The following is a 22,609-nucleotide window of genomic DNA, read 5'->3' as shown; positions in this document are numbered from 1 at the left end:
TCCTGTCATCTGACTCCCACAAACCGCGTGAGGGGATTGATCCTGCGAACCTTACCGTCAGCCGCCTACCTCCTCACCCTCCCCCCATCTGGAACAGCAAGGGCAGTAGGGGAAGTTCTCCTCCAAGTCCCGGCTTGGAAATATGTCACCTACTTCTTCTTTGTTGCTGGGTGGAAACAAGATGGCCACGCACCACTGCCTTCGCACGGGGCAGCTGAGGGTGGGCAATGAACCCCCAAAGTCAGACCACCACAGTCTGAGTTTAAAAGTCGTTACACCAGATTGCCAGGTTCTACCCCTCCCCCTTTCACCGATTCTTATCAAGTCACATAGATTATCATAGAATTTATAGAATTTACAGTGCAGAAGGAGGCCATTCAGCCCATCGAGTCTGCACCGGCTCTTGGAAAGAGTACCCTACACAAGGTCAACACCGACCCACTTCCACCCTATCCCCCTGACCCAATAACCCCTCCCAACCTTTTTGGCACTAAGGGCAATTTATCATGGCCAATCCACCTAACCTGCACATCTTTGGACTGTGGGAGGAAACCGGAGCACCCGGAGGAAACCCACGCACACACGGGGAGGATGTGCAGACTCCGCACAGACAGTGACCCAAGCCGGAATCGAACCTGGGACCCTGGAGCTGTGAAGCAATTGTGCTAACCACTGTGCTACCGTGCTGCCCCCACATCACCTTCAAAGAGAATCGAACACAATAGAAGAAGCTTCAAGCAGCTTAATCAAAATTATGCATGCAAGAATCAACCACCTTTGTTCAGAGAATAAATCAAAATCAAATTCCGCAAGACGAGAGAAGAGAGAAAAACATTTTTAAAAAACACCCAAACTCATTTTTTCCCGAACATCGCAACTTAACTCACAGAGTTAAAGGACTGAACTTTTAAACAAGACAAAGCAGAACACAGAACCATGTTTCTCTCCTCCCCGCCATTCCATCCCTTCGCTCAAACTCAGCCCACCACAGTCAGAATTTAAGAGTCCTTAAGCCAGATTATTGTCTTTGATGAAAGTCACCACCTCTTCCGGAGAATTGAAGTACAGCTCCCGGTTCTCGTAGGTCACCCAAAGACGGCATGACAGTCCAAATTTAATGTCTTTCTCAAACAGGGCCGCCTTAACTTTGTTGAAACTTGCTCTCCTCTTTGCGAGTTCTGGTCCCCAGTCTTGGTCCACCCGGATCTCTGATTCTTCCCACACGTACCGTTTCGCCTGCCTGGCCCACTTCATGATACGCCCCTTGTTGAGGAATCGATGTAGCCTCACCACCATGGCCCTCGGGGGCCTCACGACCCTGGGGCTTACGTACGAGCATCCTGTGCGCCCGGTCCACCTCCAGCGGCTTGTCAAACACATCGGCCCCGACCATCTCCTGCAATATCTTCCCCACATACGCTCCCGTATCTGATCCCTCCTCCCCCTCTGGCAGCCCGGCGATCCGGATATTTTGCCTGCGGGACCGGTTCTCCAAGTCTTCCACTTTATCCAGCAGTCGTTTCTGGCTGTCCTGTAGTTATGCTAATTTCCAAAGCCATTGCCGTGGGCTCCTCCTCTCGTTCAGTCGCCAGCTCCTGCAACTTTAGAATCTCCTGTCCCTGGGTCGTCAGTTTCTCCTCCACCCGGTCAACCATCTCCTTAATCGAGGCTATCACCTGGGTTACATCTTCTGTACACTCTTTGCGTTGCTGGGCGAACTTCTCATCCAGGTACTCGACCCATTGCTCCATCGACCAGTGAGCTGGCGTGGACACGCTTTGTCTCGTTACCCATTGAGCTCGATGACCTCTGATCCTTTCTTTCTCTCATCTTTCGGTTTCTCCTTTTTCGACCCTTATTTGGACACGATTCCATAAATTGAGGGTCGCCTCCTTAATCCTCTTCCTTCGAACAATTTATGTTGAGAAATTCTCTGAGAAATCCGGCGAAACACCATTAAAAGAAACACTAAGGGCGGGAGCTGCTGAATGTGCGACCGTTTACTCCATGGCCGCCACCGGAAGCCTTCTTGTTCATCTTAACCTCTATCCCTCACCGTAGAATCCACAAAATCCCTACAGTGCAGAAGGAGGCCATTCGGCCCGTCGAATCTGCACTGACCCTTTGAATGAGCTACCCATTTACATAGATACATAGAAGATAGGAGCAGGAGGAGGCCTTTTGGCCCTTCGAGCCTGCTCCGCCATTCATCACCATCATGGCTGACCATCCAACTCAATAGCCTAATCCTGCTTTCTCCCCATAGCCTTTGATCCCATTCTCCCCAAGTGCTATATCCAGCCGCCTCTTGAATATATTCAATGTTTTCGCATCAACTACTTCCTGTGGTAATGAATTCCACAGGCTCCCCCATCCACCCCGCTCTATCCCTGTGACCCCATTACCTAACCTGCACATCCCTGGAACATAAGGGGCAATTTAACATGGCCAATCCACCTAACCCGCAAATCTTTGGACCCAGGGAGTTCTGGATGTATTTGCCTTAACTTCCCCTTGATGGGAACATACCTTTACCTTGAACTACTCCCTCTTTAAAGGAAACACATTCTTCAATTACAGTCTTGCCTGATACTCTTTGATTTCAATCTATTTGAGCCATATCTATTCTCGCCCCCTTGAAGTTGGCTTTGCACAAATTAATAGTTGTTTCTCTGTGTGGCTCCTGTTCCTTTTTCAGGCGCTAGTGCAAACCGTATGAAACAATGTCCCGATCCTCAATGTTCCCTCCCTCCTGCCGCTTGGGGCTGGTTTAGCACACTGGGCTAAATCGCTGTCTTTGAAAGCAGACCAAGGCAGGCCAGCAGCACGGTTCAATTCCCGTAACAGGCGCCAGAATGTGGCGACTAGGAGCTTTTCACAGTAACTTCATTTGAAGCCTACTTGTGACAATAAGCGGTTTTCATTTCATTTCATTGATGCATTGGCCCAGTTTACTTGCAAGAGCCAGGGCAAGCAGTCCCTCCTTTCTTTTTTATTCATGAAATTTTTTTTTTTGTTATCTTATAAATTTAAGAGTACCCAATTCATTGTTTCCAATTAAGGGGCAATTTAGCGTGGCCAATCCACCTAACCTGCACATCTTTGGCTTGTGGGGGCGAAACCCACGCAGACACGGGGAGAATGTGCAAACCCCACACGGACAGTGACCCAGAGCCGGGATCGAACCTGGGACCTCGGCGCCGTGAGGCAGCAGGGCTAACCCACTGCGTCACCGTGCTGCCAGCACTTCCTTTCTGATGTGGAAGGTTTTTCTGAACACACTTTGGAAGATAAGCCAGAGTATCAACACCAAACCCCGTGACTTCACTGATTTGATCAAATGTTGATGCCACGAGGAGGCCATCTCAGATCGCTCCCCATTCGATAGAATCTTTTTGTTCACAGACAAAGCCCTCCTCACAAACCCAGCCCCTTCGCACAAATCTCATCAATGGGCTCTTTATGAGATCATTAGATGCTACTTTCACCAGAGAGTTTGCAAGCCAATTGAGCACATTTCAAGTTCAAGTGAATATATATCATTCTGATCCATCATAAACGCTAGGCTGGCGGCTTGAGGTGAATAGAATGGCTGTTTAACAGTTGCCATAGCAAGGGAGCATCGTGATTCTGTCAAGGCTGAGGGTTTGGTACTGAAATAGGGGCAGGATGGGATTGGCTGTTGTGCCATGCAAGCGCTCGGCAGTGCCAAGGCGCAGTGAACAATTGGGTTCAGTTAATTTTGTCCCTCAATGAGCCACCATCCCATTGTAATCAAGGTTAAGTTGCTTGATTCCTTCCCGGCCCAGGGACATGGGAATTTCTAAAGGGTTTGTTTGTCAATGTTAACCCTTTTGAGGGGAGTTACTGGATGGCAAACAGCCATTGCAGAAAACTCATTTACTCATCTTCTAACACTTCCCCCTTTTCGTCCCCCTCCTGGCCCCAAACGTGTTTTCTCTGCCGTCGTCTTTACCCTCGCACGGGGAAATAAATCGTGTTGCAAATCTTCTTTGTTTTCCCAGGGTCGTCCCTTGGCTCGGTGGGGGCGCTCGCACCTCTGAGCCTGCAGGTTACGCTTTGAAGTCCCACTTGATGTGAGCGCACACTCTCTAAGCTGACACTCCCCCAGGGCAGGACACTGCTGCTTTTAAGATCAAAGGAAGCACTTGCACTTTAAGATGAAAGGAAGCAGCACGGTAGCATAGTGGGTAGCGCAATTGCTTCACAGCTCCAGGGTCCCAGGTTCGATTCCCGGCTTGGGTCACTGTCTGTGCGGAGTCTGCACATCCTCCCCGTGTCTGCGTGGGTTTCCTCCGGGTGCTCCAGTTTCCTCCCACAGTCCAAAGATATGCAGGTTAGGTGGATTGGCCATGATAAATTGCCCTTAGTGACCAAAATTGCCCTTAGTGTTGCTTCAGTGGAGTTACTGGGTTATGGGGATAGGGTGGTGTGGGCTTGGGTAGGGTGCGCTTTCCAAGAGCTGGTGCAGACTCGATGGGCCGAATGGCCTCCTTCTGCACTGTAAATTGTATGAAAATCTTTCATCCCAAAGAGCTTTACAACCAATGAAGCACGGCTGTGATGTAGCAAATGCACATTGGCAAAGGGAGAAATTGCAAAGTGAGAAACAAACTTTTCCACACAGTGAGTGCTTAAGGTCTGGGCGGCACGGTAGCACAAGTGGATAGCACTGTGGCTTCACAGCGCCAGGGTCCCAGGTTCGATTCCCGGCTGGGTCACTGTCTGTGCGGAGTCTGCTTATTCGGAGGACCAGACCAGACACGATGGGGCGAATGGTCTCCGTCTCCTGTGGAGTTTGTACGTTCTCCCCGTGGGTTTCCTCCGGGTGCTCCGGTTTCCTCCCACAATCCAAAGGTGTGCAGGTTAGGTGGATTGGCTGTGCTAGATTCCCCCTTAGTGTTCAAAAGGTTAGGTGGGGTTACTGGATTGCGGGGATAGGGTGGAGGTGTGGGTTTAAGTGGGGTGCTCTTTCCAAGGGCCGGTGCAGACTCGATGGGCCGAATGGCCTCCTTCTGCACTGTAAATTCTTTGATTCTGCGCTGTCGCAATTCTGTGATTCTCACTGCCGCAGCCAATTTGCCAATGGGGCTTCAAACTGAGGCCTTGTTGTGGGTAGTAGTGCTCGATGTTTTACTTTGAAGAGGAGGAGGAGGGATCTCCCAGTGTCCAGAGCTCAGTATTTATCCTTCAGCCACCGTCACTAAAAACAGATGATCTGGTCCATTATCACATGGCTGTTAGAGGGAGCTTGCTGTTGCCAATTTGGCTGCTGTGTCTCCGGCAGACTGCACCTCAAAAGCCCTTCATTGGCTTTGACACCCTGTGAGACGCCCTCGGACTGTGGAAGGCACCAGGGAAATGCAAGTCTTTCTTTTCAATACTACTTCGATTCTGCTGACCAAAACGAAAATCGGGCTGGAATTCTGCAGTGGAACTCCAGAGTGCTGGATAAAAGATAGAATAATATTGGATCCTGGTAGGCAGTGTTGGTAACTGCTTTAACCACTGGAGCAGAAAGAATCCCGGATTGAAAGCTCTCCTCCGAATGCAGAGATAGCAGACAGGGGCGTGATTCCTGGGGTTAACATCCTCTCTCTCTCTCTCTCTCTCTCCACCCCCCCCCCCCCCCCCCCGCAATGTCATCTTTAAGAACGATAATCTTTATTGTCACAAGCAGGCGTACATTAACACTGCAATGAAGTTACTGTGAAAAGCCCCTAGTCGCCACATTCCGGCGCCTGTTCGGGTACAGGGAGGGAGAATTCAGAATGTCCAATTCACCTAACAAGCACGTCTTTCGGGACGTGTGGGAGGAAACCGGAGCACCCGGAGGAAACCCACGCAGGCACGGGGAGGATGTGCAGACTCCGCACAGACAGTGACCCAAGCCGGGAATCGAACCCGGGACCCTGGCGCTGTGAAGCAGCAGTGCTACCGTGGTCCCAAATGTCACGATCTTTGCTTGGGAAGGGGTGCACAGGTATGGGATAGAGTTGGACCTGCAGAGCACAGCACGGGGCTATTTGGAAGGGGGATTGGGTCAGGCCCATTGACAACTGAGTAAAGACCTGTGGAACCTACCTTCTGAGAGGTTCAAGAACTCAGACTTTGGTTCACGACTCCTCTGGGGGGGCGAAGCAGGCCCGACCCCATGAAAATTGAGAGTATGGGTGGCACGGTATTATTATTATTGTTGAGGGGGAGACCCCATTGAGATCTACAAAATCATGAGAGGTATAGACAGGGTGGATAGCAAGAAGCTTTTTCCCAGAGTAGGGGACTCAATTACTAGAGGTCACGACTTCAAGGTGAGAGGGGAAAAGTTTCAGGGAGATGTGCGTGGAAAGTTCTTTACGCAGAGGCTGGTGGGTGCCTGGAACGCATTGCCGGCGAAGATGGTAGAGGCGGGCACGATAGCGTCATTTAAGATGTATCGAGACAGATACATGAATGGGCAGGGAGCAGAGGGATACAGATCCTTAGAAAATAGGCGACAGTTTTAGATAGAGGATCTGGATCGGCGCAGGCTGGGAGGGCCGAAGGGCCTGTTCCTGTGCTGTAATTTCTCTTTGTTATTATTATTTCTGCCAGGGCGGGTCCAGCAGGTGTGGAAATTTCCCGACTCGAGCCTTCGGGGCAAAGATCCGGTCCTGAAAAAAGCGATGAGGGTGTGGTGTCTTTTGTAATGTCGGAACTGCAGGAGGCAATTTACACTCGGCAATCTCCAGCAGTGAGAATTGTTTTTCTCTTTCGTTGAATGTGGGCGTCGCCGGCTGGGCCAGCATTTGTTGCCCATCCCGAATTGCTCCCGAGAAGGTGGTAGGGAGCTGCCTTCTTGACCCGCTGCTGTCCATGTGGAGTAGGTGCACCCACAGTGCTGTTAGGGAGGGAGTTTTGACCCAGCCACAGCGAAGGAACGGTGATACATTTCCAAGTCAGGATGGAGTGTGGCTTGGAGGGGATTTTCCAGGTGGCGTTCCCAGATATTCCGTGATAAAGGACTCAGTCATCTGGTGCTTCAGTGAGGTTGGTCGAGGGATTAATATTGGCACAGGACACGGGCGAACTAGCCTGATGACTCCACCATTTATCATGGAATACTACATTGGAAGACCACCCTCCGGAAGATCCCGCCTCAAGGGGTTGGTTCAGCACAGTGGGCTAAACAGCTGGCTTGTAATGAAAACAAGGCAGCAGCAGCACGGTTCAATTCCCGTACCGGCCTCCCCGAACAGGGCGCCGGAATGTGGCGACTAGGGGCTTTTCACAGTAACTTCATTGAAGCCTACTTGTGACAATAAGCGATTATTATTATTATTACTTGCCATGCAGATTCGGAACTACCTCGCGCCACTTCACTGAAATAGAGACAGTGTGATTTTTCGCCACCCACCTCGCAGGGGGGGGGGCGGGGGTCGAATTTCAGCATCTGACGTCAGACAGCCTGCACCTCCGACAGTGCAGCACTCCCGTGCCCTGGCCCCCACGAGTATTTCAGTGGACCCGTCGACCTGGGCCCTAGGTTGCAGTCTGTGGAGAGAGACCTAGTGGACAGGTCTGTCAGCCTGCAATCTGAGGGGATTGGAACCCAGGGCGTAGAGAGCAACGCTGACCTCGGCTGTACAGACGAGCCCCACCACGCCGAACGAAGCTATTCTAGCTCCCGAGTACTTGGCAGCAGCAGCACGGCAGAGCCAGTTGTAAATATAGGCACCAGTGCTTCCACACTGGTGACGCTGCTGTCAAAATATAGCCCTCTTCGAGAAACCATGTGAGGGAGGTGAGTACTTCAGTTTAAACCCAACTGATCCTGTAATTATTGCAAATCTCTTTTGGTGTGTTCCCCTTTTGTCGTGGAGATGTCGGCGTTGGACTGGGGTGAGCACAGTAAGAAGTCTTACAACACCAGGTTAAAGTCCAACAGGTTTGTTTGGAATCACTAGCTGCTCCTTCCTCAGGTGAATGAAGAGGTATGTTCCAGAAACATATATATAGACAAATTCAAAGATGCCAAACAATGCTTACAATGCGAGCATTAGCATGTGATTAAATCTTTACAGATCCAGAGATGGGGTAACCCCAGGTTAAAGACGTGTGAATTGTCTCAAGCCAGGACAGTTGGTAGGATTTCGCAGGCCAGATGGTGGGGGATGAATGTAATGCGACATGAATCCCAGGTCCCGGTTGAGGCCGTACTCACGTGTGCGGAACTTGGCTATAAGTTTCTGCTCGGCGATTCTGCGTTGTCGCGCGTCCTGAAGGCCGCCTTGGAGAACGCTTACCCGGAGATCAGAGGCTGAATGCCCTTGACTGCTGAAGTGTTCCCCGACTGGAAGGGAACATTCCTGCCTGGTGATTGTTGCGCGATGTCCGGTCATTCGTTGTCGCAGCGTCTGCATGGTTTCGCCAATGTACCACGCTTCGGGACATCCTTTCCTGCAGCGTATGAGGTAGACAACGTTGGCCAAGTCGCACGAGTAAATCAGTGGTGGGTAACCTGTGGCCCAGGGACCCATATGCAGCCCACCAGGGTTGGAGGAGGTGATGAGGGTTGGAGGAGGTGATGAGGGTTGGAGGAGGTGATGGGGGCTGGAGGAGGTGATGAGGGTTGGAGGAGGTGATGAGGGTTGGAGGAGGTGATGAGGGTTGGAGGAGGTGATGAGGGCTGGAGGAGGTGATGAGGGTTGGAGGAGGTGATGGGGGCTGGAGGAGGTGATGGGGGCTGGAGGAGGTGATGAGGGTTGGAGGAGGTGATGAGGGTTGGAGGAGGTGATGAGGGTTGGAGGAGGTGATGAGGGTTGGAGGAGGTGATGAGGGTTGGAGGAGGTGATGAGGGCTGGAGGAGGAGATGGGGGCTGGAGGAGGTGATGGAGGCTGGAAGAGGTGATGGGGACTGGAGGAGGTGATGAGGGTTGGAGGAGGTGATGAGGGTTGGAGGAGGTGATGAGGGTTGGAGGAGGTGATGAGGGTTGGAGGAGGTGATGGGGGCTGGAGGAGGAGATGGGGGCTGGAGGAGGTGATGAGGGTTGGAGGAGGTGATGGGGGCTGGAGGAGGTGATGGGGGTTGGAGGAGGTGATGGGGGCTGGAGGAGGTGATGGGGGCTGGAGGAGGTGATGAGGGTTGGAGGAGGTGATGAGGGTTGGAGGAGGTGATGAGGGTTGGAGGAGGTGATGAGGGTTGGAGGAGGTGATGAGGGTTGGAGGAGGTGATGAGGGCTGGAGGAGGAGATGGGGGCTGGAGGAGGTGATGGAGGCTGGAAGAGGTGATGGGGACTGGAGGAGGTGATGAGGGTTGGAGGAGGTGATGAGGGTTGGAGGAGGTGATGAGGGTTGGAGGAGGTGATGAGGGTTGGAGGAGGTGATGGGGGCTGGAGGAGGTGATGGAGGCTGGAGGAGGTGATGAGGGCTGGAGGAGATGATGAGGGTTGGAGGAGGTGATGAGGGCTGGAGGAGGTGATGGGGGCTGGAGGAGGTGATGAGGGCTGGAGGAGGAGATGGGGGCTGGAGGAGGTGATGAGGGTTGGAGGAGGTGATGAGGGTTGGAGGAGGTGATGAGGGTTGGAGGAGGTGATGAGGGTTGGAGGAGGTGATGGGGGTTGGAGGAGGTGATGAGGGTTGGAGGAGGTGATGAGGGTTGGAGGAGGTGATGGGGGCTGGAGGAGGTGATGGGGGCTGGAGGAGGTGATGAGGGTTGGAGGAGGTGATGAGGGTTGGAGGAGGTGATGGGGGCTGGAGGAGGTGATGAGGGTTGGAGGAGGTGATGAGGGTTGGAGGAGGTGATGAGGGTTGGAGGAGGTGATGGGGGCTGGAGGAGGTGATGAGGGTTGGAGGAGGTGATGGGGGCTGGAGGAGGTGATGGGGCTGGAGGAGGTGATGGGGGCTGGAGGAGGTGATGGGGGCTGGAGGAGGTGATGAGGGTTGGAGGAGGTGATGAGGGTTGGAGGAGGTGATGGGGGCTGGAGGAGGTGATGGAGGCTGGAGGAGGTGATGAGGGCTGGAGGGGGTGATGAGGGTTGGAGGAGGTGATGAGGGCTGGAGGAGGTGATGGGGGCTGGAGGAGGTGATGAGGGCTGGAGGAGGAGATGGGGGCTGGAGGAGGTGATGAGGGTTGGAGGAGGTGATGAGGGTTGGAGGAGGTGATGGGGGCTGGAGGAGGAGATGGGGCTGGAGGAGGTGATGAGGGTTGGAGGAGGTGATGGGGGCTGGAGGAGGTGATGGGGGTTGGAGGAGGTGATGGGGGCTGGAGGAGGTGATGGGGGCTGGAGGAGGTGATGAGGGTTGGAGGAGGTGATGAGGGTTGGAGGAGGTGATGAGGGTTGGAGGAGGTGATGAGGGTTGGAGGAGGTGATGAGGGCTGGAGGAGGAGATGGGGGCTGGAGGAGGTGATGGAGGCTGGAAGAGGTGATGGGGACTGGAGGAGGTGATGAGGGTTGGAGGAGGTGATGAGGGTTGGAGGAGGTGATGAGGGTTGGAGGAGGTGATGAGGGTTGGAGGAGGTGATGGGGGCTGGAGGAGGTGATGGAGGCTGGAGGAGGTGATGAGGGCTGGAGGAGGTGATGAGGGTTGGAGGAGGTGATGAGGGCTGGAGGAGGTGATGGGGGCTGGAGGAGGTGATGAGGGCTGGAGGAGGAGATGGGGGCTGGAGGAGGTGATGAGGGTTGGAGGAGGTGATGAGGGTTGGAGGAGGTGATGAGGGTTGGAGGAGGTGATGAGGGTTGGAGGAGGTGATGGGGGTTGGAGGAGGTGATGAGGGTTGGAGGAGGTGATGAGGGTTGGAGGAGGTGATGGGGGCTGGAGGAGGTGATGGGGGCTGGAGGAGGTGATGAGGGTTGGAGGAGGTGATGAGGGTTGGAGGAGGTGATGGGGGCTGGAGGAGGTGATGAGGGTTGGAGGAGGTGATGAGGGTTGGAGGAGGTGATGAGGGTTGGAGGAGGTGATGGGGGCTGGAGGAGGTGATGAGGGTTGGAGGAGGTGATGGGGGCTGGAGGAGGTGATGGGGCTGGAGGAGGTGATGGGGGCTGGAGGAGGTGATGGGGGCTGGAGGAGGTGATGAGGGTTGGAGGAGGTGATGGGGCTGGAGGAGGTGATGGGGCTGGAGGAGGTGATGAGGTTTGGAGGAGGTGATGGGGGTTGGAGGAGGTGATGGGGCTGGAGGAGGTGATGGGGCTGGAGGAGGTGATGGGGTTGGAGGAGGTGATGGGGCTGGAGGAGGTGATGGGGGCTGGAGGAGGTGATGAGGGTTGGAGGAGGTTGGCAGAACCCCCGTGAGAGGGACCCCATAGAACATACAGTGCAGAAGGAGGCCATTCGGCCCATCGAGTCTGCATTGACCCACTTACGCCCTCACTTCCACCCTATCCCCCTGACCCAATAACCCCTCCCAACCTTTTTGGACACTAAGGGCAATTTATCACGGCCAATCCACCTAACCTGCACGTCTTTGGACTGTGGGAGGAAACCGGAGCGCCCGGAGGAAACCCACGCAGACACAGGGAGAACGAGCAGACTCCGCACAGACAGTGACCCAGCTGGGAATCGAACCTGGGACCATGGCGCTGTGAAGCCACAGTGCTGACCACTGTGCTACCGTGCTGCCCGCGATCCTGGCATCAACTATAAGAGGGCGACTCTGGCGGGAAATGTAGCAGCGCGCCCTGGCAGGAGCCCCAGCAGGAGCCCCAGCAGGAATCCCAGCGGGAATCCCAGCAGGAAGTCCAGCGGGAATCTCAGCAGGAATCCGAGCGGGAACTCCAGCGGGAACTCCAGCAGGATCTCAAGCGGGAACTCCAGCGGGAACTCCAGAGGGAGCTCCAGCGGGAGTCCCAGCAGGAACTCCAGCGGGAACTCCTGCGGGAATCCCAGCAGGAACTCCAGTGGGAATCCCAGCGGAAACCCCAGCGGGAAATCCAGCGGGAACTCCAGCGGGATCTCAAGCGGGAACTCCAGAGGGAGCCACAGCGGGAATCCTAGCAGGAACTCCAGCAGAAACACCAGCGGGATCTCCAGCGGGAATCCCAGCCGGAACACCAGCGGGGGTCCTAGTGGGAACTCCAGCAGGAACTCCAGCGGGAAGCCCAGCAGGAACTCCAGCGGGAACTCCATCAGGAGTCCCAGCGGGAAACCCAGCAGGAATCCCAGCAGAAACTCCAGCGGGAATCCCAGCAGGAAATCCAGCCGGAATCCCAGCGGAAATCCCAGCGGGAACTCCAGAGGGAGCCCCAGCGGGAACGCCAGCGGGAATCCCAGCAGGAACTCCAGCAGGATCTCCAGCGGGAATCCCAGCAGAAACCACAGCGGGGGTCCGAGTGGGAACTTAAGCGAGAACTCCAGCGGGAACCCCAGCAGGAACTCCAGCGGAAACTCCAGCAGGATCTTCAGCGGGGATCCCAGCAGGGATCCCAGCAGGGTTCCTAGTGGGAACTCCAGTGGGAACTCCAGCGGGTGTCCCAGCGGGAACTCCATCGGGAGTCCCAGCGCGAACCTCAGCGGGAACTCCAGCGGGAACCCCAGCAGGAACCCCAGCGGGAACCCCAGCGGGAACTCCAGCGGGAACCCCAGCGGGAACTCCAGCGGGAACCCCAGCAGGAACTCCATCGGGAGTCCCAGCGGAAACCCAGCGGGAACCCCAGCAGGAACTCCATCGGGAGTCCCAGCGGAAACCCAGCGGGAACTCCAGCGGGAGCCCCAGCGGGAACCCCAGCGGGAACTCCAGCAGGAACCCCAGCGGGAACCCCCGGGACCCCCAGCGGGAAACCCAGCAGGAACTCCAGCGGGAACCCCAGTGGGAAATCCAGTGGGAACCCCAGCGGGAACTCCAGCAGGAACTCCATTCAGAGTCCCAGTGGGAACCCCAGCGGGAACTCCAGCACGAACTCCATGGAGAGTCCCAGCGGGAACCCCAGCGGGAACTCCATCGAGAGTCCCAGCGGGAACCCCAGCGGGAACTCCAGCAGGAACTCCATCAAGAGTCCCAGCGGGAAACCCAGCGGGAACCCCCGGGACCCCCAGCGGGAAACCCAGCAGGAACTCCAGCGGGAACCCCAGTGGGAAATCCAGCGGGAACCCCAGCGGGAACTCCAGCAGGAACTCCATGGAGAGTCCCAGCGGGAACTCCAGCGGGAACTCCAGCAGGAACTCCATGGAGAGTCCCAGCGGGAACTCCATCGAGAATCCCAGCGGGAACTCCAGCAGGAACTCCATGGAGAGTCCCAGCGGGAACCCCAGCGGGAACTCCATCGAGAATCCCAGCGGGAACTCCAGCAGGAACTCCATCGAGAGTCCCAGGGGGAACCCCAGCGGGAACTCCAGCGGGAACCCCAGCAGAAACCCCAGCGGCAACTCCAGCGGGAGCTCCAGCAGGAACTCCAGCTGGAACCCCAGCGGGAACTCCATCGGGAACTCCAGCAGACCTCCAGCGAGAACTCCAGCGAGAACTCCAGCGGGAAACCCAGCGGGAACTCCAGCGGGAACTCCAGCAGGAACTCCAGCGGGAACTCCAGTGAGAACTCCAGCGGGAAACCCAGCGGGAACTGCAGCAGCGTATTCTGGCAGCCCTGATAGCAGTGTGATCCCAGACCTAGACTGAACTCAGCAGCGACCCAATTTCTCTGCCCGCCGGCACCATGGGCAAGACTCAGCGGACCGCCCTCAAAGCCCTAAAGAGCTGCGTACAGCTCATGGGCTGCAGGTTAGCCACCATTGGTGCAGAGGGAGCTTTACTCTGTATCTAACCCTGTGCTGTACCTGTCCTGGGAGTGTTTGATGGGACAGTGTAGAGGGAGCTTTACTCTGTATCTAACCCCGTGCTGTACCTGTCCTGGGAGTGTTTGATGGGGACAGTGTAGAGGGAGCTTTACTCTGTATCTAACCCCATGCTGTACCTGTCCTGGGAGTGTTTGATGGGGACAGTGTAGAGGGAGCTTCACTCTGTATCTAACCCCGTGCTGTACCTGTCCTGGGAGTGTTTGATGGGGACAGTGTAGAGGGAGCTTTACTCTGTATCTAACCCCATGCTGTACCTGTCCTGGGAGTGTTTGATGGGGACAGTGTAGAGGGAGCTTCACTCTGTATCTAACCCCGTGCTGTACCTGTCCTGGGAGTGTTTGATGGGGACAGTGTAGAGGGATCTTTACTCTGTATCTAACCCTGTGCTGTACCTGTCCTGGGAATGTTTGATGGAGACAGTGTAGAGGGAGCTTCACTCTGTATCTAACCCCGTGCTGCACCTGTCCTGGGAGTGTTTGATGTGGACAGTGTAGAGGGAGCTTTACCCGGTATCTAACCTGGCGCTGTCCCGGCACGTAATTTTAAATTGATATTTCAGTATTGCACTGAGGGAGTGCTGCTCTGTCAGACATGCTGTCTTAAGAATGATATTTGAAACTAATCAAGGTGGTTGTAACATAAGCTGAATACTGTTTCCTGCAGCACCACCTTTCAAATCATAGTTTCTTGTTAACAGTCGCTGATCCCAATGTAGAAACAGCTGCAGCAATTCGTCCTGTGTGAATTGCTCTCGAGATCCGTTGAGGGTGTCTCCCACACAGTTGAGGGTGTATCACACACAGTTGAGGTTGTATCGCGCACAGTTGAGGGTGTCTCACGCACAGTTGAGGGTGTATCACACACAGTTGAGGGTGTATCACACAGAGTTGAGGGTGTATCACACAGAGTTGAGGGTGTCTCCCACACAGTTGAGGGTGTATCACACACAGTTGAGGGTGTATCACACACAGTTGAGGGTGTCTCACGCACAGTTGAGGGTGTCTCACGCACAGTTGAGGGTGTATCACACAGAGTTGAGGGTGTATCACACAGAGTTGAGGGTGTCTCCCACACAGTTGAGGGTGTATCACACACAGTTGAGGGTGTATCACACAGAGTTGAGGGTGTATCACACAGAGTTGAGGGTGTATCACGCACAGTTGAGGGTGTATCACACAGAGTTGAGGGTGTGTCACACACAGTTGTGGGTGTGTCACACACAGTTGAGGGTGTATCACGCACAGTTGAGGGTGTATCACGCACAGTTGAGGGTGTATCACGCACAGTTGAGGGTGTATCATGCACAGTTGAGGGTGTATCACACACAGAGTTGAGGGTGTATCACACACAGTTGAGGGTGTATCACGCACAGTTGAGGGTGTCTCCCACACAGTTGAGGGTGTGTCACGCACAGTTGAGGGTGTGTCACGCACAGTTGAGGGTGTGTCACACACAGTTGAGGGTGTGTCACACACAGTTGAGGGTGTGTCACACACAGTTGAGGGTGTGTCACACACAGTTGAGGGTGTGTCACACACAGTTGAGGGTGTATCACACACAGTTGAGGGTGTATCACACACAGTTGAGGGTGTGTCACACACAGTTGAGTGTGTATCACACACAGTTGAGGGTGTATCACACAGAGTTGAGGGTGTATCACACACAGTTGAGGGTGTATCACGCACAGTTGAGGGTGTATCACACACAGTTGAGGGTGTATCACGCACAGTTGAGGGTGTATCACGCACAGTTGAGGGTGTATCACGCACAGTTGAGGGTGTATCATGCACAGTTGAGGGTGTATCACACACAGAGTTGAGGGTGTATCACACACAGTTGAGGGTGTATCACGCACAGTTGAGGGTGTATCACGCACAGTTGAGGGTGTATCACGCACAGTTGAGGGTGTATCACACACAGTTGAGGGTGTATCATGCACAGTTGAGGGTGTATCACGCACAGTTGAGGGTGTATCACACACAGTTGAGGGTGTATCATGCACAGTTGAGGGTGTATCATGCACAGTTGAGGGTGTATCACACACAGTTGAGGGTGTATCACGCACAGTTGAGGGTGTATCACACACAGTTGAGGGTGTATCACACACAGTTGAGGGTGTATCACACACGTACATATTCTGTCCTACTAGTTTCTACTCAATCACTCTGGGAGCTCATTTCTATTCTAAATTCATTTATGGGATGCGGGCGTCGCTGGTTAGCCCAGCAATTATTGCCTATCGCTCGTTGCCCTTCAGAAGGTGGTGGTGAGCTGCCTTCTTGAACCACTGCAGTCCCTGAGGTGTAAGTGCACCCACTGTGCTGTTAGGGAGGCTGTTCCAGGGCGTTGAAGGATTGGTTCAAGGGCACAGTCTCTAGTCATCGGCTGGTTCCTCTCATTTGTGCCATTGAGTTAATGTCAGCACCCGCTTTCTGCATTTGACTGTGGAGGTGCCACTGAGTAAACCCATACAGGATGTATTCAGTCTGCTCGATGTAAGTGTGTCAGGGGCAGCATATTCATTTCCAGGGAGATTTGGAGGACTGCGTGCCCTTGTATCAGAAATCGACAGGTTTTATGTCAATGTCACTCAGTAAGGTAAGGAACGATGGTAAATGTGGGGCCAGCCATCACAGTGGCTAGCACTGGATAAAAGCAAATTACTGCGGATGCTGGGATCTGAAACCAAAAGGAAAATGCTGGAAAATCTCAGCAGGCCTGGCAGCATCTGTCGGGAGAGAAAAGAAGCTCACGTTTCCAGTCCAATGACTCTTTGTCAAGACTCTTTGTCAGTGGTTAGCTCTGTTGCTTCACAGCTCCAGGGTCCCAGGTTCGCTTCCCGGCTTGGGTCACTGTCTGTGCGGAGTCTGCACGCTCTCCCCGTGTCTGCGTGGGTTTCCTCCGGGCGCTCCGGTTTCCTCCCACAAGTCCTGAAAGACGTGCTTGTTAGGTGAATTGGACATTCTGAATTCTCCCTCTGTGTACCCGAACAGGCGCCGGAGTGTGGCGACTAGGGGCTTTTCACAGTAAATTCATTGCAGTGTTAATGTGAGCCTAATTGTGACAATAATAAAGATTATTATTATTATTGGATATTTAAATTATTCTGGTTCTCCTAAAATATTTTCCCTCACTCTTTTAAGGGATGCGGATGTCATTGGTAAGACCAGCTTTTATTGCCCACCACTAATTGCCCTTGAACTGAGTGGCTTGTTCGGCCATTTCAGAGTCCCCATTGCTGTGGGCCTGGAGTCACATGTAGGCCAGACCAGGAAAGGACAACAGATTTCCTCTCCTAAAGCATTAGTGGGTTTTGAATGACAATCAGCAATGCCTTCATGGGCACCATAGTGTGTGATTAGCTTTCAATTCCAGATTTATTAATTGAATTTAAATTCCACCAGCTGTCGCCGTGGGGTTTGAAACTGTGTCACCAGAGCATCAGCCTGGGCCTCTGGATTATGAGTCCAGTGACATCACCACTATACCATCGTCTCCGCACAAATGCATTGTTTTATGTTGCGATCACGGCCTGGGTCCCACCTTGCCCTGTACCCTTATTCGGAACTGGAGTCAAGTTTTATTCCATTTAATATTTATTGACAGAGTGAAACAGTACAAGCATATACCTCCAAACCCAACTACAGCCCAGTTTCAGTAAATGCCTCTTTATATCTGCTCAAGTGAAATCCCAATCAATGCCCTTTACCTGCATAGAATTTAAAACAATTAATATACAGTTAACAATTCTAACTCATCCTAAATCTGTTCCTCTATCATTCCCTGGGAATGGACCTTGTCTAAGTGACCTCTTTATGCTCTGTGTCATTCTTTCATTTCATCTTGAGTTTTCTCTCCTGCCTGCCAGGTTTTGTACCAGAATGTTAGCGAATTCTCCCTTCCGTTATATCCCCGTTCCTTTCCCCACATCCCTTTCAACTGTTGTGCGATCCCGGCGTGGATCCCGGTCCTCCTTTTCCGACGAATCCATGCCGCAGTTTCCAGGAGGGACCTGCTCACGTTTGCTGACAGATGGACTAAGTTGGGTTATTGCCACGGGGAGAGGCTGTGAGCGAGAGGCAGACGGCTGAGGGAGGTGATGGTGAAATTCTGCACTGCTTGGAGATGGACAATCCGCTCCCGTTCAAAACAAGTTATTCCCAAGCCTGTTAGCGTGAACCGTAATTATTTGCAAAACTGTGCACATTCTCAGGTTGATCGCTTACGGGACATCACTAAATCAGACAGCCTGGTCATTATCACATTGCTGTTTTGGGGATCTTGCTGCGGGTGCGTTGGCTTAATTTCCAACATGTGAAATGAAATTAAATGAAAATTGCTTATTGTCACGAGTAGGCTTCAATGAAGTTACTGTGAAAAGCCCCTAGTCGCCACATTCCGGCGCCTGTTCGGGGAGGCTGGTACGGGAATTGAACCGTGCTGCTGGCCTGCCTTGGTCTGCTTTCAAAGCCAGCGCTTTAGCCCAGTGAGCTAAACCAGTGGCTACACTTCAGAAGGTACTTCCCTGGCTGCAAAATATTTTGAGGTTATGAAAGGTGGCGATATAAATATCAGTCTTGTTTTGTTTTATTCGTTATGCTGAGTCCCGTTCACCGCCCCTTCCTCACCTCGCTGACCTACATCATTGGATCCCCCCCCCCCGTCCAGCGCTGACTTACATTGGACCCCGGTCTGGCAATGCCTCATCCTTGTTTTAAAATCTCTCCATGACCTCGCCCCCTCCTGTCCTCTGTCACCTTCTCCAGCCCCACAAACCTCCGAGATCTTTGCTTCCCTCCGATTCAGGCACATGACGGTGCCTCTGGAGGCCGTGCCCACAGCTGCCTGGGTCCCATGTTCTGGCATTCCCTCCCTAAACTTCTCCACCTCTCTCTCGCCTCCTTTAAGACGCTTCTTAAAACCGACTTCTGACCAAGCCTTTGGTCATCTGTCTGAACACCTCCTCATGTGGTTTGTGGACAAATTGTGTTTGGCAATGTTCCGGCGTAGGTCTTTGAGACGTTTTACTGTGTTATATATACTGGGCTATAGAAATGCAAGTTGTTGCGGTTCAGCACCTCTAGATCATTACTGGGAATGGTCCGAAGGCAGCTGTGCTTCTGGGACACGTCAGATCTCAGGGTGGGGATGTGGGTGGTGTTAGGGGGGAGGGTGCTGGCGAGTGTGGTTCGGGGTTGGGCTGGACGCGTCTCTGATGGTGTCAGCGTGGGGTTGGAGGGATTGGCTCGTTAACAATATGATTCAGCGGATGGGAGCCAGAGGCAACGCCTTTGGGTCCAGTCTCCAACCGCCCCAACCGGTGGAACAGCCTTTTCTTCACGTACTTGCGATGACGCCTGGGAGGAGGGACACCGGGGAGCTGCCCGACCAATCTGATTGGATGTATTGCTAGAGTCTTCACTAAGTCAGCACCAGCCTTCAAGCGCCCCATCCAGCGGAATAGCCTTTTCTTCGCTTATTGGCAAAACATGTATAGAAAAAAAAAAGACTTCGGAGAAAATGTTTTATCAATGCCGCCCCCAACCCTGGCCCAGTGATTTTCTTCCTCCTGTTCCTTTTGTTGTCTCGAGATTACCCTTGAATTCATCACGTTTCAGGACAAAGAAAACTGGAAAACTGAAAGAAGAAAGACGTGCATTTATATAGCACCTTTCATGACCGCCGGACACCCCAAAGTGCCGTACAGCCAATGAAGTATCTCCTCGTTGTAATGTGGGAAGTGCCACAGCTCATTTGTGCACAGCAAGATCCCGCAAACAGCATCGCGATGGTGACCAGGTGGCGTTCTTTTCGGGTGATGGCCCCGGACAGAACCTCCCCCTGCTAGGGGCAGCACGGTGGCGCAGTGGTCCCAGGTTCGATCCCGGCCCTGGGTCACTGTCCGTGTGGAGTTTGCACATTCTCCCCGTGTCTGCGTGGGTTTCGCCCCCGCAACCCAAAAGATGTGCAGGGTAGGTGGATTGGCCGCGCTAAATTGCCCCTTAATTGGAAAAAACTAATTGGGTACTCTAAATTTTTTTCTAAAAAAGAACCCTGCTATCTTCCGAGAACAGTGGCAAGTGGGGCAGGCAACAATTGGCGGGCAATGGTTTTGTGGCCATCGTTACACTTTTTGATTCCAGCCACTTATCGAATTCAAATTTCACCATCTGCCGTGAACGGCATTCGAACCCGGGTCCCTAGAGCTTTGCTCTGAGTCTCCAGATTACTAGCCCAGTGACAATGCCGCTGCGCCACCTCCTCCCGTTAAAGAATGAACGAAAGGAACAGGCTGCCACAGGAAATATTCGCAGCCCCGTCACTAGAGATCTTCAAGTCCATCTTTAGATTGTTTCCATCAATAAGTTTTCATTATCAGAACGGCCACCGCAGCTGCTCATGTCTGCTTCAGATCCAGTTACCCAAAAGAGCAAACAAAGAACAAAGAAAAGTACAGCACAGGAACAGGCCCTTCGGCCCTCCAAGCCCGCGCCGGCCATGCTGCCCGCCTGCCCGTTTAATGTTCCTGGAGTATGGACATCGGCCTATGATGTCGGCACAACTGAAGTGAGACGTTTAGTTTCTCATCCAAATGTTTGGTGTCCCTGTTATTTACCCTCCTGCGTATGTGCTTTTATCTCTTAGCCGGGTTCCGGGAGCTCGTCACCAGGAATTCCCGGAGACTCTGGCGGGTGCTGGCATCTCTCTCGCCCCGCCCGGTGGGCAGGATTAAATTCGGGGCAAATTAGACGACAATTTACCAAGAGAGGGCTCGATAAATACCTGGCTTGGAAGAGGGATGAGAGGGATAATGGTGGAGAGTAATGAGATTGATGGTTTCTTAGCTGCTTGGGATCTGACGGTATCAGGTCAGGTTAGACAGCTGGCTGGCGATGAATAATGTAAAGCACAAGGTTCGATAAACAGAATAGCGTTATCCTTGAACCTCTCCTCGGGGGGATTAATTTAGTTGGGTTGAATCCATGATGGAACGGATTGCACAGACTCAGTGAGCTGAATGGTGTATTTATGATTGACATCTCTTTATTTATCATTGGGTTTTAGCAGCAGAGCCAGTAGTGGCTCAGTGGCTGGCACTCTCGGCTTGACATTGGCGAGTTGGACATGTGCATTGTTTGCCTGTTCCCAAAGCTTTGCTAATCCCCTCACTCTCACAGCCCCGGCAGCACACAAGCCCCCTCCCCTTGCCTCCACCCTCACAACTGTGGCAGCACCCAAACCCCCTCCCCGTCCCCATTCTCACAGTCCGGATAACATCCCCCCACCATCTCCCCCCCCACCCAGCCCCTCCACCAGCACCCTGATACTCACAACCCTGTCAGTACCTTCGCCGTGTCTGCGTGGGTTTCCTCCGAGTGCTCCCTCTGGCTCCCCCCCCCCCCCCCCCACTCCAGAGCCCAAAGATATGCAGGTTGGGTGGATTGACCACAATCAATGCGTGGGGTTACGGGGATAGGACGGGGGGGGGGGGGGAGTGGGCCTAGGTAGGGTGGTCTTTCGGAGGGTCGGTGCAGACTGGATGGGCCGAATGGCCTCCTTCTGCACTGCAGGGATTCTCTGATGTCCTCTGCTTGAGTTGGCCACTTTGGTTTGAGCATAAACTCTGGGCTGTGTGCTGCCAATGCAGCACTGCGGGGGCGCTGCCAATGCAGCACTGCGGGGGCGCTGCCAATGCAGCACTGCGGGGTCGCTGCCAATGCAGCACTGCGGGGGCGCTGCCAATGCAGCACTGCGGGGTCGCTGCCAATGCAGCACTGCGGGGGCGCTGCCAATGCAGCACTGCGGGGGCGCTGCCAATGCAGCACTGCGGGGTCGCTGCCAATGCAGCACTGCGGGGGCGCTGCCAATGCAGCACTGCGGGGTCGCTGCCAATGCAGCACTGCGGGGTCGCTGCCAATGCAGCACTGCGGGGTCGCTGCCAATGCAGCACTGCGGGGGCGCTGCCAATGCAGCACTGCGGGGTCGCTGCCAATGCAGCACTGCGGGGGCGCTGCCAATGCAGCACTGCGGGGTCGCTGCCAATGCAGCACTGCGGGGTCGCTGCCAATGCAGCACTGCGGGGGCGCTGCCAATGCAGCACTGCGGGGTCGCTGCCAATGCAGCACTGCGGGGGCGCTGCCAATGCAGCACTGCGGGGGCGCTGCCAATGCAGCACTGCGGGGGCGCTGCCAATGCAGCACTGCGGGGGCGCTGCCAATGCAGCACTGCGGGGTCGCTGCCAATGCAGCACTGCGGGGGCGCTGCCAATGCAGCACTGCGGGGGCGCTGCCAATGCAGCACTGCGGGGGCGCTGCCAATGCAGCACTGCGGGAGTGCTGCACAATCAGAGGTGCTGTCCAGGATTTTCCGGCCCGGCGCCGGGTCGAAGAATCCCCGGGGGGACGGGACCCCGCCGCCGGCTTCCCCATTCCCCCGAGGGAGGGGAGCATTCCCCATTATCGGGGACATTATCGGAGTGGTTGCCGCCGCTTTGCACGCCAGCGTGGGGACATAGCCCCATTATCGCTCCCGCCCGCTGTCTTTCAGATGAGGCGTTGAACCACGGCCCACTCTGACCAATTGGGGTGGTGCTCAAATCCCCGCAGCAACTGTTTTGTCGGAGAGTTTGAGCCAATATTTATCCCTTAATCGACGACACAGAGAAACCGATTATCTGGTCACCTTTACACTGCTGTTTGTGGGAACCGCAGAAATTAGTTACTCTGTTCCTCACAGTGCAACACTTCAGAAGGGCCTCACTGGCTGTAAAAGACATCTAGAGGTTGTGAAAGGTGCCATATAAATGTAGGTCTAAATGCCA

At 54.0% G+C, this 22,609-nt stretch overlaps 1 protein-coding gene across 5 annotated transcripts in view; it reads left to right on the top strand.

Moving 5' to 3' along the window:
- The window catches only part of LOC140386579 (transmembrane protein 198-like), a 325,956-nt gene that overhangs the window by 209,264 nt on the left and 94,083 nt on the right, over positions 1 to 22,609 (top strand). The gene's annotated exons all lie outside the window — the stretch shown is intronic.

The sequence above is a fragment of the Scyliorhinus torazame genome, chromosome 2 (assembly GCF_047496885.1).
Source record: "Scyliorhinus torazame isolate Kashiwa2021f chromosome 2, sScyTor2.1, whole genome shotgun sequence".
Lineage (NCBI taxonomy): Eukaryota > Metazoa > Chordata > Chondrichthyes > Carcharhiniformes > Scyliorhinidae > Scyliorhinus > Scyliorhinus torazame.
Note: the sequence above shows the minus strand (reverse complement) of the source record. Positions and strands in the feature narration are given on the sequence as shown.